This window comes from Terrapene carolina, unplaced genomic scaffold, assembly GCF_002925995.2.
Source record: "Terrapene carolina triunguis isolate 2854851 unplaced genomic scaffold, T_m_triunguis-2.0 Scaffold35022, whole genome shotgun sequence".
NCBI classification, from domain to species: domain Eukaryota; kingdom Metazoa; phylum Chordata; order Testudines; family Emydidae; genus Terrapene; species Terrapene triunguis.
Genome location: NW_020699373.1, coordinates 13,152,341 through 13,164,925, shown reverse-complemented (window position 1 = coordinate 13,164,925; position 12,585 = coordinate 13,152,341).

Sequence of the window (12,585 nt, the reverse complement as noted above, 5' to 3'; positions counted from 1 at the left end):
TCACCAATTCCCTGGTGAATACAGATCCAAACTCCTTGGATCTTAAACAAGGAGAAATTGACCCTTCCCCCCTCCTTCCTTTCACCAACTCCTGGTGAATACAGATCCAAACCCCCTTGGATCTTAAAACAAGGAGAAATTGACCCTTCCCCCCTCCTTCCTTTCACCAACTCCTGGTGAATACAGATCCAAACCCCCTTGGATCTTAAAACAAAGAGAAATCAATCAGGTTCTTAAAAAGAAGGCTTTTAATTAAAGAAAAAGGTAAAAATCATCTCTGTAAAATCAGTATGGAAAATAACTTTACAGGGTAATCAAACTTAAAGAGCTCAGAGGACCCCCCTCTGTCTTAGGTTCAAAGTACAGCAAACAAAGATAAACACTCTGGTAAAAGGTACATTTACAAGTTGAGAAAACAAAGTAAATCTAAGACGCCTTGCCTGGCTTTTTACTTACAAGTTTGAAATAGGAGAGACTTGTTTAGAAAGATGGGGAGAACCTGGATTCATGTCTGGTCCCCCTCAGTTCCCAGAGCGAACCACCCCTTAAACAAAGGGCACACACACAAACCTTCCCCCCCCCCAAGATTTGAAAGTATCTTGTCCCCTTATTGGTCCTCTGGGTCAGGTGTCAGCTAGGTTACCCGAGCTTCTTAACCCTTTACAGGTAAAAGGATTTTGGAGTCTCTGGCCAGGAGGGATTCCATAGCACTGTACACAGGAGAGCAGCCACCCTTCCCTTTATAGTTATGACATCTCCATTGGCATGTAATATTTGAATGATACACTTCCCAGTATCCCTCTTTGTCTGTTGTAAAAACTAAGTCACCTTTTCTAGTTCGTCCCATACACAGGTTCCCAATGATGTGTCCTTGCTGCATGGTTCTGTGGTGACAGGTAGGGACAAGCACACCCATTTCTGAGGGCTCCACTCTGTACGCCCTCGGGTGTCCAATAATTTCTTCTCTTTCCCAGACCACTGACCCATAACTCAGGGTAGCCAAAAGGATCCCATAGTCAATTTTGGGAGCGGGCTCACTTTCCATATTTCTGTCTCCACAGACTGTTGGTGAGCAATTTTAACAATAATTTCACCTAATAAGAAATCAGGCTTAACCATGCTGGAAACATATTGCATCCATTCATATTTGTAGGTGTCAAACCAGGACCTCTTCTGTTCTTTTAAAAGATGCGTTAATACCCAAACATTCACAGATATTACACACAACATTTTGTGTTCAAGTGATGCTAAACTAAGAATTTGCACCTCAGTACATCCTATGGCCAAGGCAGTTTTATTCCCTAATTCTATTGGTTGTTTATACAGCAGCCAGGAGGTGGTGGTTAGTCACCGCCACATAGTCCATGTTGCTTTTAGGTTTCCCAGACCTATTTGTACCAAATCCACAGTATTGTCTGCCTGCTGGTGAATGAGACTATCTTGCCGTTGTGACAAGAAACTTAACTTATTCTTAATTACCTCCAGGTCTACATTATCCATAATTCCTGCTCCAAATCCAACTCCTCCTAATATAGTGTCTACTACATCTTGTTTTGCTCGGCCTTTGGAGTGTTGTGTTTTTATCCAGGCCGTTATAATAGGAAGGGAGTAGGGTGAACATTTGGGTTCCAATTTAGACATGTTCAACTGAGTCTAATACATACCAGGTTTCATTTTTACTAATAGTGGATTTAACAAGACTTTGACTGGATCACTCTGAGTCACAAACAATTTTGGTTTCTTTATCTTAATTGGGGTACCTCTTTCGAATGCATACTCTCTGGTCCAGGTTCTGGTGCATGTGTACAGGAACCATAGGTTTAATTCACTACGGGGTATTGGACAATATCCCACAATAACTGTTAGTGTTGTTCCAGTCTTAACAGGCTCATCCCACTGATATGGTAATTGTGGGTAGCTGGAACTCCGGGTGGTATCCCCTTAGAGACCCTCTATTTTAACTCCTATTTCCCAGTGGTTTGGTATTCCTGTGGTGTTTATAAGGTGAACTTTAAGTCCCACTTCCCCTTCCCAGGCATACACATTGGTATTTCCTAAGGGTTTTAAGATTTGGTTAGTATTTTTATCATACCATTCCATGAGGATCACTGGATCACAGGTAGGAATCCATGATTGGTTGGCAGGGAGTGAATTATTCCTTAAATATTGGCTTATAAGAAGGGCTGCATCTTCTCCAATGATTGCTCTAATTATCTGGACACTAAAAGTTCCCAGAAGCAGGTAAAAGCAAACCTTACAATGGAGTCTCATTTTCTGTGGATTAAAATTGTGGTGGTTAAGCAGCGCCTCGTGCTCAAGTTCCGGGATGTCCTTTTCTGCAAAGAATTGAAACATCATTATTTATGTAAACAATTTAATTTGTGAAACGTGTACCCATTTCAGTTTTCCATCTTTTTCAATACGGTATACCAATGAGCTAAGGCAGTCCACTATGGAGTAAGGGCCTATCCACTTTGATTCCAGTGAGTGACCCCTTTTCCCCATTTTAAAGTACATGACTTGGTCCCCTGTTTCCCACAGGGCTGCCTTTGTTTTTGAATTTTGTTGTTCATGTGTTCAATGGCCTGATTAACCCTATACTGGAGGATGGTTTTATCTTCTTGTAACTGTTTAAGCCACTGAAAATAATCATGCTGGGTTATATTAGAGTTCTCTTCTTGACCCTGTATCCGGTAACTCGGATCAATCATTAGGCGCATTGGATGTCCAAACAGAATTTGGAAGGGTTGAATTTTTCTCCTTAGTCTACTACTGCTGTGGATGGCAGCCAAAATCAGAGGCCGTTTATCCGGCCAGTCTTTCCCTGTGTGATTTACTACCTTCCGGAGCGCTTCTTTAATAGTGCGATTCATGCGCTCTACTTTGGCCTGAGGACTGAGGCCGGTCTGGTATATGGAGCTTTTCTTTAATTCCCAAGGCTTGTATCATTGCTGTAAAAATTTCTCCTACAAAGACTCCCCCATTGTCAGAATCTATTATTTTGGGGGTGCCATATCTACATACTACCTCATTAAAGAACTTTTTGATCACTACCCTGGTGCTGTTACCTTTAGTAGGAAATGCCTCCATCCATCCTGAAAAGGAATCAATTATCACCAATAAATACTGGAATCCTTCTTTACTCCTTGGCAATTTAGCAATAAAATCAATTGGAACCCTGTGCCACTGCCCAAGCCTTCGTTGGTGCATACTGGGTTGCCAGTGTGGAGGACTAGCCTTGTCCTGAGCTTACCGCACAAATTACGCACCCATGTTTTAACATCACTCCCGTTCTGCTACTTGCTTTAGCCTTCTTAAAATCCGTTCCACTCCTTCATGCATAAACTGATGGGCTACATTAAGTAACTCCGGTCTTTCTATCTTTCCTGGAACTGGGTTAAGGTGGTCTGCAGTGCCATCTGTTGGCTCAGATGTGTCAACACAGACATTCCTTTTCTGACTTCTGGTTACAACTGCTATGTCATGCTGTCGGGCTATTGTATCTACCCAATTATTCCAGGTGGTCTCCATACCCGTTCCTCTACTGTGGGCCTTTACATGTTGCACTTTTAACTGTTTAGGGTTCTTTGTTACCCACTGGTAAATCCATTTCCATTCCTCTGAATATGCAATATCCTTTCCATCTGCTGCTTTCCACCCGGTCCTATACCAATCATGTTTCCAAAACTGTATCCCCTTCACACAAATCACTGTCAGCAAAAATATACACGGGCTGGGGGGAATTTTCATATTGCCTTAAAACCTGATAAATTGCGTGGAGCTCGGCATGCTGAGCCGATCCATGGTCTAAATGTCCCTGAATGACTTCCTCTTCTAAATTAATGGCAGCGTATTTTACACATCTTTTTCCCTTTTACTACCATTGCACTCCTGTCAGTATACCAGACGTGCTTTTCTTGGCCCATGGTATCTAATTCTTCCAGTGAGGGTGCCTTTACCAAGGCAATTCTTTGCTCCAGAGTGACACTCATGTCAGTTCCCTTTTTCAATAGGGCATGTGTTGGCATGTCCAGCTTGGACACTGTTTCTGTGGTCACCCCTCTGTTAACTAAAATAAGCGTCCTTTGGGCTATTTGGGTGTTTGAGACTTTACCTCCCATCAATCTCCCTGATAAAATGTACTTGAGAGGAGTGTGGGTGCTTTGGATAGTAATAGGGGCTGTTCCTGTAAGAGGCTGAAAAAATTGTACTGCCCAGACGGCTGCTAGACACTCACAGGGATCAAAATTTATTTCTGCTCCTTGTAATTTCCTGGATTCATATGTTACTGGTACTAGCTTTCCCTCTTCATTGTTTTGTAATAGTGTGGCAGCCAAGGCCATGTTATTAGCCACCAAAGGAATAACAAAAGGCTGTGATTCGTCAGGGAAACGCAGGGCTGTGAGCCTTCTGTTTTTAGCAGGGTTAAAGCGGAGTCCTGCTCTTCACCCCATTCCCATTTTATCTTTTTCTTTAGCAGTTTCCACAATGGGTGAGTTATTTCAGCATATTTATAAATGTGTGGGCTAAGAAAACTGAATCCTCCTAGCAGGTCTCTTAAAGAGTGAGCGTCGGTAGGGGCCGGCATTTCTGCCAGGGCCCTGACCTTCCTCTGATCTACCTGTCTCCCTTCTTGTCCAACGACTGCACCCAGGTATGTAACCTGAGGTAGCACCAGCTGAGCCTTGTCTAAAGCTACTTTGAACCCCGTTTCCTGAATTCGTGCCAAAACTTTTTCTGTTAGTATTTTGCCTCAGTTTCCCCAAATGTTAAAATGTCCTCTACATATGAAAACACAAAAGGCCTTGCTTGTGGATATGCTAGACCAGTTTGGTCCACAACATGCCGATGGGCAATAGCCGGGTTGTTGTGATATCCCTGGGGCAACCGACAAAAGGTCCATTGTTGCTCCTTTATTGTAAAGGCAAACCGATCTTGTGACTCCGGATGTAGGGGGATGGCAAAGAAACAGTTGGCCAAATCAATAACTGAGAAATATTTAGATGTGGCCTGCACTGTTTGTCTAACCTGTGTCATATCAGCCACGATAAGGGCCATAGGGACAGTGCCCTTATCAATTCTTCTATAATCAATTGTTAAACGCCAGGATTGGCCGTCTGACTCTAGCAGTGGTCACACAGGAGAGTTAAAGGGTGAATTTGTTAGTGGTAGTATTTAAATTTGGTTTTTGTTTTGTTCTTATCTTAAACCTACAAAACAGAGTTTTACAAGCCAGGAGTGTTGGTTTAGGTTCTAAACACTCCACATATTTACACAATATTTATACACAGCTGTACATAGATTACATTTGTATATATTTGGGGGTCGTTAAATTCCAATAGAAACCCTTTATGTTCTTTTAGCAAATTTGACTAAATTGTTCATAGTCTAATGATTTAAATCAGATTGTCTCTTTGCCTGGCTTATTTATAGACATTCCTTTGGAAAGGGGCCCATTTTCCCTTCAGAATGGCTGCAAAGAAACCAAGAATTCTTTCTATAACGCTTTTCCTTTTTAACTCCAACTGCGTAATTTCCCCCCCCCCCCCCAGCCTCTGCAGCGTTAACTTCTCACTCTCTGTCCTTAACTCACTTGCTTATCTCCCCAAATGACCCCTTCATCAACTCAGGTTTCACCATTCCAAGTATTGTCCCAGGGATCTGAATTCCCCCATGCCTGGATTTACTGCTTCCCTTACTCCTACCACTATGCCTCTGAGGGCTCCCAACCTGTTTTCCAGTCTCCTTATCTGTTGCCTGCCTGCTTGTCTGGCCCGATCCTGCTTTCCTCGCTGAACTGTCCCTTTTCATGGACACAGGCTGTGTCCCACTAACCATTTAGCAAGGAGGGTGGGCTAACTAGCCCCCACACCTCCTGGTCCCTTTTCTTAAACATTTTTCTTAAAATTGTGAAATCACAATAGCCCACACTCCTATATCCTTCAGAGTGAGGTCTTACAGAAATCTACTCCTTATTTGCCCACGCTTGTGCTGGGACTTACAAAACACAAAAAGTCTATATCCACTAAAAACTCTGCCTGACAGAGCAGGAGGGAGGAGCGCTAAGCCCTTTGGGCTCAATCCTGCTACAACCGAGGGTATATTGACATATGCAATTTTCCCCCCGACACACGGGTAGGAACGAGGACTCTAACCCTCCCTCTTATGGCCCGGCACCTCTACAACAGGAGGTGTATATACCTAGACAGTTTGTATGTATCTTATCTGTATAGTTTTTCCCTGACAGACGGGTTGGAGCAAGGACGCTAATCCTCTCCCTATTGCCCAGGACTTCAATCATTCAGGTGTGCACACACCCCGTTGTAGATCACTTTCTACGGATGGTGTACCTTTTAGCAATATTTAGCAGTATTTTCAACAATCACAGTGAATAGCTTCCCCCTTTTGCAGTTCTCCACCAAAAATGTTATGCTTATAAGAAGCACGTGGGATCTTTTTCAGGGGAAAAGGCAATACGCCGCGTTTATTGAAGATGCAACAATTAGCATATGCATTCTGTAGGTTTCAGGTGTAATCTGAAACTCTTTCAAAACCAGTTCCTTAAATTTACCATAGTTTGAAGCATCATCAATAGGCATCTTATTGAATATGTCCAGAGCTCTTCCAGTCAATTTTGCCATCAACAGTCATTTTTTTTTTTGATCGTCAGGAATTGCATGGAGGGTGCACAGTCTCTCAAAGGTGATGAAATATTCAGCAATATCGCTGGATTCATCATACTGCAGACATAGTCGCTCCCGTTTGTGGATTTTTGGGGAAGTGGAACCAGCTGCTGGAGGGTTTTCTCTTCCACTCCATAACAGTCAGTTCATGCTTCTGGGCCTGTATTTCTCTCTCTTAACTCCAGGGTTAGCCTCTGGGTTTCCATGGCTCTTTGGTGAGCAGCTTCCTCCCTGGCTGCTGCAGTCTTCTTCCTGGCTGCCTCTGCTTCTTTGAGCCTCAGTTGACACTCACAGTCCTTTGCCTTTTCTTCTGCTTCCAGTCTGGCCAGCTCTAGTTTTGTAGCTGCCTCACTGGTAGTCATTTTCCTGCTTTCTTGTGCTTATTTCCCTCACCCAATATAAACAAACAGAAAATAACTAACCAGTAACCACTTTGTCTGTTCTCCAGTCACCACACTCAAAACTCATTTAAAATCACTACCAGTATTTCAAAGCAATCAGCTGAGCACAGATCCTGCTCGACTACGCCACTGTGACGGGTTGGGTCACAGAGACCCCCTTGGGACTGCCACCTGATGTGCTGGGACTACCTCTGAGCCCGTTTTCCCTGCCAGCTTGGGACTTCAGTACCCTGCCTGGTTGTGCCAGACACGCTAGCCTGCTACAAACACAGACCCAGGTCTGAACCACATCCCCCAAAAGTTGCAGGCTTAACTGAAAACAGCTTAAGAAGTGCTCCTGTCTCTAGCACCCAGATACCCAGTTCCCAATGGGATCCAAACCCCAGATAAATTTGTTTTACTCTGTATAAAGCTCATAAATTGTTCGCCCTCTATAACTCTGATAGAGATATGCACAGCTGTTTGCTCCCCCAGGAATTACTTACTTGCTCTGGGTTAATAAGTAAAAAGTGATTTTTACTAAATATAAAAAGTAGGATTTAAGTGGTTCCAAGTAATAACAGACAGAACGAAGTAAGTTACAAAGCAAAATAAAATAAAACACGCAAGTCTAAGCCTAATACAGTAGGAAACTAAATGCAGGTAAATCTCACCCTCAGAGATGTTCCAATAAGCTTCTTTGACAGACTAGACTCCTTCCTAGTCTGGGTCCAGCAATCACTCACACCCCTGTAGTTACTGTCCTTTGTTCCAGTTTCTTTCAGGCAGCTCTTTGGGGTGGAGAGGCTATCTTTTGAGCCAACTGAAGACCAAATGGAGGGGTTTCCAGGGCCTTTTTATATTCTCTCTTGTGCAACATCACAGCCACAAGATGGGGTCTCTAGCCACTTGGGCAAGTCACATGTCTATGAATGATTCAGCTTTTTGCAGAGCGATGCCATTGCTTACATGTTCGTTTGAACGTTCCCAGGAAAGCTCAGATGTGGATTGGCAACTCCCAACGTCCATTGTTAGTTAAGTACTCCCAATTACTTGAATAACCCCTTCACACTATGTTGACCAAATCTTTAAATACAAGCATAGAGCCAACACTCATAACTTCAGATATAAAAATGATACATGCATATGAATAGGATGAATATATTCAGTAGATCATAACCTTTGCAAAGATATTTTACATGGCTTATCTATCATAAAACATATTCCAGTTATGTCATATTTACACTCATAAGCATATTTCTATAAAACATTATGGGGAGCAACGTCACAACAGGATACTGGGCTAGATGGACTGGTCTGACCCAGTATGGCCATTCTTATGTTCTTATGTTTTCATGTTAGTTACCACCCTTTTCCTTGTACATGTTGGTTCAATCAGAACATATCTCACCAGCATGTTCTCATCTGACCTTATCTTTAGGAGAGGCCAATGTGTCCTTGTTATCTTTGCGGAGAGTGTTTTTACCCTACTTGGTACCAGGGTGTTCTCATACCATCCTTCTGGACTGCGTTTATGTCCTGTGCCTAGTACATCTCAGGAACATGTGGTGTTTTTTTGCAATACCAGCCCTGGTCTTGCCAGGTTCTGTGAGCTTGCACCAGGCATGTTGTATACTGGCCTGACTTCTGCTCACAGCCTAACTTTTGCTCACTTTACTTTATATCAGCAGAGCCTGACTATCACTTTAGTCCAGGCCTCATACTGGGCCTCTTATACAAGGCCTCATGTCTCAGGTTCTTTCTCCTACAGCAGCTGTGGGAGGAAATGTTTTGGGTAGAGCTAGTTGGGAATTTTCAACAGGACTTTTTGGCGGGGGTGGGGAGGGGTTGGAAAATACTGCACTCTGCATGTCCTAATGGTTCATCTTAAAACCATTAGGTCCCCAAATACTCTGCATTGATGGAATGGAGGGTTCCACTAGCCAGTGTGTTGATTGGGAGGCACTATTCAGTCCCCCACCTGCCATGAATAAAACTGCTTCCCCTTCTGAGGTAGGAGGCTGCTGTGCTGCAGTACTACTTCAGCTCCATTTTGGCTCCTTCTGGCTACCTTTGTGCCACAGTAATATATTTCCTCCCGTTCTTCAAAAGACTAAGGGAAGAAATTCCTGTGCTGTAATAAAAGTAACTTATCATTTGGTGGGACTATTGTCGTCTTCCAGGCACACCGTCAAACAGCAACTGTCTGCTCCTCTTGTATATCTTTGTTAATATTCATTATTAATGAATTCATTATTAATGAATATTGATGAGATGAAGCAGAAGTGAGAGGGGACCACAGAGACGTGACTAATGAACTAGTTTTTAGCAACCCCTGATTATTTCTGAGCCTCCCCTAAGCTTCCATGCTCCCGCTGTGCAACTCAAAAGAATGGGGATTTTTTTTACACACAAATAATTACACAGCTCTACAGGACTGGACCCAACTTGTTTATATACAGCTCTCCAGGGCTCCTTATGGTTGTCTAGAGTCTCATTATGGCCCCCACTCTAACCATTCATCTCTTCCTAGAGCAAGAGAATGGCCAAAGAAATGAACAGTTAAGCTTTTTAATGAAAGGGAGCCAGCAGAATGTAAAGTAAAGCACTGAACGATTGGATGGTTTGACACACTGGGAGGTGGAATGGTGGCCAGAAGGAATGAGCTGACTCAGACTCCACAAAGACAATGTTTATTTGCTGAGGTTCTAGCCTCATGGATATGGCAAAATTTCACTGGGGGGAGGTGGGGACGCATCCCCGTGGAACTCATTTGAAACTGGACTTGACGTGTTCGGCATCGTTACAATAAATAACTGTAGCTAGCTGGCTGCCAAAGGATGTGTCACTTCAGCGATCCGCCTTCTCCTTCAGTTTCTCCAAGTGCACTGTAACTCGGAGAACCTCAGCATTGAAAGGGAAGAGGACGCTTCACAGCAGACTTTATTTTTACTTATCTTCCAAAACGGCAGCACATATTCAATGCAGCACAAAAGCCCCACGGGTGTATTGATACCGTGTTAACGGCCTGACGTCGCCATGCCTCTGGCATACTGACATGTACCTGTGCGGAATGCCAATCCAGCCTGGTTGGTGCTGGTTTATGGCCACTTTGCACAGTGAGACTCTGAAAAGTGCACAGCAATTGTGAATCAGGCCTAGGAGATTCCCAAGGGGTTACTCTACAAATACTTTGCTCTCAACTACTTCAGCGTTACGCCACTGTAATCCCTTTGGGCTAGAGTATGCCGCCTCTCTAACAAAAGGCAGTGCAGAGCTGCCCATTGGGAGCACCTGGAACCATTCCTCCTGGAAGTCCCCAGCATCTCAGGGAGCACAAATGCTGCTACAGCTCTTCATAATTTCAAGCATATGCCCCGTGGCTGGCTCATGGGGGTGACTAGAGTGATTACTTTGCATCTTCCCTGCCTCTCTTCTCCCTTCCACTTGGAGGCAGTGTACACCCCAGTGAAGTAGGGAGGGATTGGTCCTGCTTTATTGGGGATTGGTCCTGCTTTAAGCAGAGGGTTGGACTAGATGACCTCCTGAGGTCCCTTCCAACCCTGATATTCTATGAGGGAGCAGTTTGTGTACTCCCTTGTGCACAGGGGCTGGATTTCTGATTGGTCCTTAAGTGGGCCCCATGAGCGGGGTTGGAGATTTCTTACTGCCACCCCTCCCATTGCCTATGGACCTGGCAGAACCTGGTCTTCTGACTTCATTGGAGTTGCTCCTACATTACATCAGTGTAAATCAAAGCCGAGGAAGGCCTGTGCTTGTTTTGGTTTAACCTTTACCCCACTTCGTTTTCATGCAAATACTAGAGTAAGTCAATGTTGCCAACTCTTGTAATTTTGTCCTGCTGATTATTTCCATGTAGTTTGGCATCTTGCATATCACCTTTATGGGCAAATCCTGCTCCACCTACCCCACAAACTAACAAGGCCTTGCATGGAGCGGAATCAATTAATGCAGTTTCACTGTGCGGGGAGACCGATCTTTTGCGAGCCTGGGCAGGAAATGTGCACCCCCCTTCACTCCCCAGCATGGGCTCCTGGTTCACTAGCACAGACACAGGAATAGCATAGGAATGAGGTGCATCTAGTGCATCCCTGAGTATGCAGATACACCAGACCTCCTCCCCTCCATGAGGGTAGCTCACCAATTGCAGGCACCTCTGCAATACTGAGCTTGCAGTAGCGGTTTACACATCACCACGGGGGACAAGATTATTTCCCCTCAGTCCTGAAGTATATCCCTAGTGAAGAGTGAAGTTTCTCAGGCTGCACACTGAGTAGAGGTGGCTGGGAATGTCGAAGATTTCTCAGGCTCAGGATGGAATTTCTGGCAAAATGAGAGAGACCAGCCTAGCCAAGGCATCCTCCTGGGAGAGGCAGGCTGAAGTTCTTGTTCTACCAGAGTAAGAACTTGAACTTTGATTGCCCACATCTTAGACGAGTGCTTGGGCCACTGGATACAGAATCAGCCTCTTGTGAATGCTCCTCGGTTGGTACTGTTCCACTTTTTGTATCTAACTCTTCTGCCAGGTGGAGCCAGCAGCAACAAGGGACGAGTTCAGTATCTTCCCTTCTCGCAAGCACAGAGTCTGAGTGTAGCAAAAACTTTTAATAAAAGGAAGGAATTAACTCAGCATTAATTTGGGAAAACACCAGAACTAGGATTCCTAAACACAAACCATGAGCAAAAGACCCACCCCCAAGTAAGTTGGGCAGTGTCCTTTTCCCCTCAGGGTCTTAAGTCCAGCAACCCCAAAGTCCCTTTAACATGCCCATCCCTTCTCTGTACCCCACTCACAGTTGCTGTCCTTGGCCAGTGCAGCCCCAGACTTCAGAGTTTCATCCGCAGAGTTCACCTCCCACGCTGTGTGGAAGGCAGGGGGGAGGTAAGGGGGCACCTTACATGCTGCACTGCTTGGGCACTTGCTCGTGGCCCCAACAGCCGATTGCCACACCTCTGTGGAGCTCTGCTGTGGCCCTCTCCACCAGCTCCTCTGCTGGCTGTTTGCCACACCTCTCCGCCAGCCACCCTGCTAGCCATGCCTTTCCACCAGCTGCCTGCTCGCCAAGATGTCTTCAGCCCCTCACACACACACAGTTAACACAGCACTCAGTGATTTCAGCTGTTAGTGGGGGAGCCTCACTGCTAGTGCACACTGGGTAGTCTCTTCCAATAGAGAGACTGTCCCAAATGTATCAGTGATTTCAACTCTGCAGCATGTAACAAGACTCTCAATTGAGTCTAAATTCAATCTTTTTATTATACTATGGAAAGAAGAGAGGTCAAATGGTGTCAAGGACCCTTAAACAGGGCCCACCCCCATCAGGTAGAAGTATCTATCCCCAAACACTCTCCGCTCATTGGACTTTGGAACCCATGTCCCCTGCCTAGCGAGTGCTGTTCAGTTGAGGGTGAGTCCCTCTATCAGGGTATGCCAGGTACAGTTCTGCTGCCCTCGGTTCACACAACAAGGATAACAACCCTTTATTACTCCTGCCCCAATA